Below are 7,427 nucleotides of genomic sequence, written 5' to 3' on the forward strand. Positions count from 1 at the left end.
TCGGAAACAGGCTCCAGGCTCTGAGCCATCAGCCCAGAGCCTGACGCGGGGCTCGAACTCATGGATTGCGAGATCGTGACCTGGCTGAAGTCGGACGCTTAACCGACTGCGCCACCCAGGCGCCCCATGCACACGGAGTTTAAATGGCACTTATTCAAGGCGCCCGGGTGGCTCAGTTGGTTAAGTGTCCGACTTCAGCTCAGGTCATGATCTCATGGCTCCTGAGTTCGGGCCCGTGTCGGGCTCTGTGCTGACAGCTCAGAGCCTGGAGCCTGTTTCAGATTCTGTGTCTCCCTCTCTCTCTCCCTCTCCCCCATTCACACTCTGTCTCTCTCTCTCCCTCAAGAATAAATAAACATTAATTTTTTTTAATGGCATTTATTCATTTCCCATGAGCAGTAGAATATAAATGTTTCCTAGGGTGACTCACTGTCCCAGTTTGCCCAAAACTGTCCTGGTTTTAGCACTGCAAGTCCCACGTCCCAAGAAGCCCCTCGGTTCCAGGCAAACTAGTACAAATCATTGATCACAGGAACAGGTGCCCAAGTGAGGCTCTCAGATATATTAGAGCTGCCCGAGGGGAGTAGAAGTCAGCTCTCCTGACATCATCCATCAGGTCATTTTGTCTGTTTGGCTGGTGCTCACCTCCAAGAACTGACTTTCCCAACCTTGTGACCTAGCAAGAGAAGAGTATGAAGGCGAGATCTGGGCCCCAATTTCAGAACGATACATGGACCATCCTGTATCAGTAAGGGGCTTACACGTTGGTATTTTCAAACTTCAGACAATAGTTTGACATTCATGGGTCATGAAATTAATTTACCGAATTATAAACAGCATTTGCAACTGATGAAATAAAATAGAACAATACAAGTAGAGAACACTGAGGACAACACTCATGATAAGGAAGTATTGTTTGTAAAGCATACTTCAATTACATATTCATGTCTGCATGTACTGGGTCTCAGTGTCAAACTCACTGCTTAGTGTGGGTTTCAGCCAAATATTGAAAGCCAACAGATTAGATAATCTGGCTCTGAAATTTTACAGTCCTACAGAAGTCATTTTTGTAAATGTTTTTCTCTTCTGTTGCAAAAGTTCCTGGAATAAAAGTTACTGTTGTCTTATTTACGGCACCCAGCACAGGGCCTTACAGTTAGTTCACTCTCAATAAACGTTTCTTATATTCCAACACACCCACGAGAACATACTCCAGCATGATCATTGGCGCCATCTTTCAGCTCCAGCAAAAGCAGAAGTCCTAGGGCCGGGTGGTGGTCCCAGTCAGTGGGAAAATGGCCTCTTGACCATCATTGTCTTTCAGCCTGAGAGAACTCGGAAAGCCTGGTAAAAGCCACAACCAGGTGGGCAGCAGCCTCTGCAGATACAAACTTTGACACTGAGGTGAGATGCTGGGTCCGGGAACAATCTGGTTCACTTGCTGGAGAGATGAACCCTCTAGCAAGGGAAAAGCAGAAGGGAGAGAAAAGGGAACAGATACATCCCAGGATTGAAAAACAGATACCAGCTACACATCACCAATGACTTCTAGAAGCTTGAAGCATGACAGGTACTGCTGGCAAATGGCTAAAGAAAAGAACAAGAAGTATAATTTTATGGATTGCCACTTTTCAATAGCAGGATAAAGAAAACACCAAGGTTGGCAATTTTTACATCAGGACCCACAATTAGGGAAGCCATTTGTTCTCAAAGCGCCACCACCCCCCCCGAAAGAAGTGGTGTAAGACTTTCCAGAGAATCAGGTCTTCAAGCAAAAACATCAGCTTCCCGAAAGAAAAATGTCATTTCCTTTTGTTTTTTTCTTTATGTCACTTCCTTTTAAATCACATTCGGTCACTCCAATGTTAGTTAAAAAGATGGAAATGGAGAAGGCCCAGTCTTTTAAAAATTAGGAAGTGCTATTTCTTTTCCAAAATACAAAAACAGAGCAGAAATAAACACTTAACATTTGGGGGCACCTGGGTGGCTCAGTCGGTTAAACGCCTCCCTTCGACTCAGGTCACGACCTCACGGTTAGTGAGCTTGAGCCCCATATCAGGCTCTCTGCTGTCAGTACAGAGCCCCATTCAGACCCTCCGTCCCCACGGCCCCCCTCTGCCCCTCCCCTGCTCGCGTTCACTCTCTCTCTCTCTTTTTCAAAAATAAGTAAGTTAATTAATTAATTTTTTTTTTTTTTAATCCTACATCAAAGCCTAAACATTAGGCCACATCAGAAGCGTGGCTGGTCATGGGATGGGCTCACCCCCAAAGGAGGGCGCCTGAGACCCTGGGCCCACATCACACGCTGCTGAGGGAAGTCCATCCCTGTTAGAGAAATAATGTTTCAGGGAGTGAGTTGACAGGGGTTACGGGCTGTCCAGGCAGGTGAGGAAGGACATGGAGTGTACACAGTAGAGCTGCACGGGTTCCCAGAAGCCGGCAGGCAGACTGCTCTACTCAGGACTTGTGGCCCTGGCAAAACAAGGTTCACAGAAAGGACAACCATGCCTGGAAGGTCCGGAGGAGCAAGGCGGCCAGATCTCAGCAAGGGTGAACCGGGCACACTAACTGGCCACTTTCTCCTCTGCCGTCAGTTTACTAAGTTCCTTAAAAGTGGGTTACAAGTGAAACTTCAAAAGGAATCCAACAAAGCTACTAAATGGGCACCTAAGTGCTTCACGGCCTTTCCAGTCTCCTCACTTGACTCCAGATCCCCAAATTCCCAGGAGAGGGGCCAGCTTGTCACTCCCAGCAACGGCCGCCCGCAGGCCTGTGTCCATCTAGGGGAGCTGGATGCTCGCCTCTCGGCCGCTCATGCGGTCAGCTGTGGCTGGGGAGCAGAAGGGAGCCCCGCGAGAGCAGCCTGGCTCCCCGGACAGCAGGGTTCAGGGCAGGCAGTTTCCCCAAACCCAAGCGACCCCTGCGGCTGCAGGAAGTCCAATCCTGGATGAACGAAGAGACAAACACCCACACGGATGCTGGCCCAGGAGAACAATACAGGTACCCAGAGAGGAAAACTAGGGCACAACAGGGGAGCCTCATTACAGGAAAAAGAGAGTGGTGGCTGACCGTGGGGCGCACGGTGAGGAAAGGACGGGAGACCCGTTGGAACAATTGCTCCTCTTGTGGGGACCCGGCCATGGAGTCGTGCACGTGGTAGGGAATCAACAAAGATCATCTCGCTGTTTAAGCAAGAAACTCAGCAGCTTACTTAGCAAACCAGGGCGGCTTTGCCTTTGAGGAAAACCTGGATGAGCGAGTTAAGTCGGGGCTGCGGCCCCTGCTGCTTCAGAATCCCGTGGGGAGCCTGCTCCAAATGCAGATACCAGGTTCCAAAAGAGCCACAAAAACTCCTGAGCTGGAGGGGTGAGGCCCAGGAATCTGTACCTCACTGTGGGCTACACCACCGTAGATGTGGGCCATCTTGCTCTCTTGGGGAAACTGTGGTTGTATTTGATTGCTTGCCCTGCACTTCAGGTTAAAATGAATCTTTCTCCAGCTGAACAAAATGGAGGCACTGGCAGTATTCACACCAACATAGCTGGTGTGACCGGTCCCCACTGTGCGGTGAGATGTGGTCCCTGGGTGGAGGTTTTCTCGCACCCTCCTGCACACTGCTCCGGTTTTCCCAGACTGTTTTATTCACGGGCACCAGCTCCAGGGCCAGGCAGTTCCAGTTTCTGTGGCAATCCCAGGGGCAGGATCTCAGCTCCACCCTCCACCCACTTGGCTGATAATGAAGTCATCCTTTCCCGACCTGACACCCTGGGACCAACCAACCCTGCTCCTAATTGTTCCCTAAAGGTACACGGAGCCAGAGCATGGAAGGTGAGCCCTATGGGCCCACAGATCTTCAAGTACCAGCATCTTCCCTGCCCTCACCCTATCTCCCCAGAACACAGAAATGCTATCGCCTTCATTTCCCTTACTTGCTTCTTGTCTCCCTCAGGCACAAATATCTATTGAGCACCCACTGTACCCTGGACCCTGAGTAAGCAAAGCAAGAGTTCTCCAACTCACAGGGTCTTCAGTTCTCCAAAAGAGTGTTAGGGGTTCTTGTCCTTTAATGTTACGTTTTCATTTTAATGATAATCCTTTTTAAAAATCTCACTGCCATACAATCTAGAGTTTGTATTTATATTCATGAGTACATTCTCACAAAGTGAAGGCCATGTGATATCATGTTATGATAACAGTCAAGGTCCAAAATAATCTGAGTGAACTAAGCATTTAGAATGCCAAGCATGGGGCGCCTGGGTGGCGCAGTCGGTTAAGCGTCCGACTTCAGCCAGGTCACGATCTCATGGTCCGTGAGTTCGAGCCCCGCGTCGGGCTCTGGGCTGATGGCTCAGAGCCTGGAGCCTGTTTCCGATTCTGTGTCTCCCTCTCTCTCTGCCCCTCCCCCATTCATGCTCTGTCTCTCTCTGTCCCCAAAATAAATAAACGTTGAAAAAAAAAATTAAAAAAAAAAAAAAAGAATGCCAAGCATAATGGGATCCAAACGCAGAGGAACCTTGTAGTACCCAGAACCACATTTTCATCCTCTTCGAAAAGCCTATTTTGTACCTACCAGCTTGTAAAAGTTCACGTATGGTGAACGTTGCAATAAGTGAACAATAAAGAACCTTTCTGTGTGTCATTCTAGCCATCATGCAATTAGACAGTCACTTAATGCAGATTTCCGGGATGTGGCGATGCTAACCTTACTTTTGAATGAACAAGACAACTCCATAGAGTTATCAGCTGGCATTTCATTAAAACAGGCAATTCTGGAATGCTCCAGGGTAGAGTTTTAATTAACTATAAGGTCTGATTATTCGGAACTAGAAAATAGGGCCAGACTAACGGGCATTCTCTCCATTAGCATTGAACCCAAAGGCCACAGTAAATACAGAAGGAGACCTGAGACCACCATGTCAAACTCAACATGACCTGTTAGTTTCAGAACAAAAGCAGCATCTATCACATTAAATTAACGTGGCTTGCTTGAACAATACTGGTTTTGCAGATGTGTTTGTGTTTCATTCATGCACTGGCTTTGTTATGATGATGATATAATAGTACTTATTGAGAGCTTCTTACGTGCCAGGAACTATGCTAAGCACTTTACATGGATTAGCTCATCAAATCCTCACACCTCTGTGAAATAGGTACTATTACCTGCACTTTGCCAGTAAGTGAACTGAAGCACAGAGAGATTAACTTGCCTAAGGTTCCATACCACGGGGATGGCAGTTCTAGTGTTTGAACCCAAACAGATTGGGTTCCAGAACACAGATTCTTGACTACAACACTATACTGTTTTATACTTATATCATTTTATATACACACATATATACATCCTTATATCATTATATATATATACGCATATGTGCGTACGTGTGTGTGTGTGTGTGTGTGTGTGTGTGTGTGTGTAGGGACTGGCATGGCATGGAATATATATATATTCCATATATAAAAATGGAAATATGGAATTACATAAATACTATGTGCCAAAATTTATATAGCTTTGATTTATACATTCTTAAGTAGCTATAATAAATTTTATTTAATCCAGGGGCACCTGGGTGGCTCAGTCGGTTAAGTGTCTGACTCCGGCTCAGGACATGATCTCATGATTCATGAGTTTGAGCCCCGTATCAGGCTCTGTGCTGACAGCTCGGAGCCTGGAGCCTGCTTCAGATTCTGTGTCTCCCTCTCTCTGCCTCTCCCTTACTCACACTCTGTCTCTCTTTCTCTCCCCAAAATAAATAAACATGAAAACAATTAGCACTATATGCTAATTTGGATGTAAATAAAAAAATAAAATTAAAAAAAAATTTTTTAATTTAAAAAAACATTTAATTCAATATTCAGCTTATAAGAATTTCTTTTTTAATGAGATATAACTGACATGTAACATTATTTTGGTCTTTGGTGTACAAAATAATGATTCTATATTTGTATATAGGTTGAAATAATCACCACAATAAGTCTAGTTAACATAGAATTTCTTTCCTGATTAAGCAAACAAATAGAAAGGTTTGTAGTGTATTCCAGTGAATGAAACGCAGGTGTAGTGGTTTCTGCTCAGGATAACTGGGGCCCAGGCTGAAGCCCTGGGTTCCCGTGAAAGGTTCTGCTGAACATTAACCTAAACTGCTGTTAGGTTAGATCCAGTATGCATGGAAGCCTGAATCACAACTGACTCTGAGTTACAGCACTCAACCCAATGTATTGCTCAGCCCTCCCCTCCCACATCTGCACACACTGCAGGGCAGGTAAGTTCCCCCCTGCCACCTCCCAGAGCTGGCACCTGACTGTGGGGTCTCTATCAAGATCAGCTTCCTCACCCTCCTCCCTGCCCGTCTCTTGTCGCTGCATGCAGCCCAGATGCTTCCCCTTTGGCTCAGCTGAAGCCTCAGTAGCATATCTGACTGCACTGCTGAAGTCTGCAGCTCTCCAGGCCAGTATTACAAAAGTGAAATTACGCTATTAAAACTGCATTTCAAGGGAGCCAGGAAAATGCAAGCAATAAGGCTTCTGTTCTGCTGGAGGGCCCATGAATTACCATCCTCCCTCTTTGCAATCACGGAAGATGTGAAGCATAATTACAAGTTAATGAAACATTTTTGCATGTGACGTGGGGATTAGAAATTAGAGCGCTGAGAGCATACTTGGAGTTAGATGGTTCAGTTACAAGTCACATTGCTTGTTTACTAATGCAAGCACTTTGCCTAGCAGCGGTGATTTCAGCCTTAACAGTTGAACCTCGGTGATCTCGCCGCCTTTGGGTTGCATCTTGTCCACTGTCCCGTCCCAGCTCCGTGAGTGATGAAAGGTGGTCGCAGAAGCAGCCAAGTGCCTTCCTGGTCCCTGGGTCATAGCTGTGGCCTTGTGTTCTTGAAGTCAGCTGTCCCTGTGATGGTCTCCTAGTGGTCTACCTTCCTTCTGGTCGCAAAAGAGGCAACTCCCCTGGCAGACAAGTTTGGAAGCGTGTTCCAGAAGGCATTCTGGCAGCCTGGAGCCTGCTTTTCTAGCCTTTCATTGATTGTCATGTTCCTAATTCCATGCATCAAATTCCTTTTCTGCTATTTATTTATTTATTTATTTATTTATATTTTTAGAGACAGAATGTAAGCAAGGAAGAGGGGTGGAGAGAGAGAGAGAGAGACAGAGAGAGAGAGAATCTTAAGCAGGCTCCATGCTCAGCACAGAGTCCAACATGGGGCTCGATCCCATGACCCTGGGATCATGACCTGAGCCAAAATGAAGTGTCAGGCACTCAACCGAGTTACCCTGGCACCCCTCCTTTTCTGCTTTAACTACTCACAGTCGTTCCTTTTTCTTGACAAGAGCTCAGCCTGATACACTTGTATTGATTCATGTAATGCCAACAACAACCCTACGAGGGAAGTATTATTATCCCCTATTTACAATCTGAGGAA

The sequence above is a fragment of the Leopardus geoffroyi genome, chromosome A2 (genome assembly GCF_018350155.1).
Source record: "Leopardus geoffroyi isolate Oge1 chromosome A2, O.geoffroyi_Oge1_pat1.0, whole genome shotgun sequence".
NCBI classification, from domain to species: Eukaryota; Metazoa; Chordata; class Mammalia; order Carnivora; family Felidae; genus Leopardus; species Leopardus geoffroyi.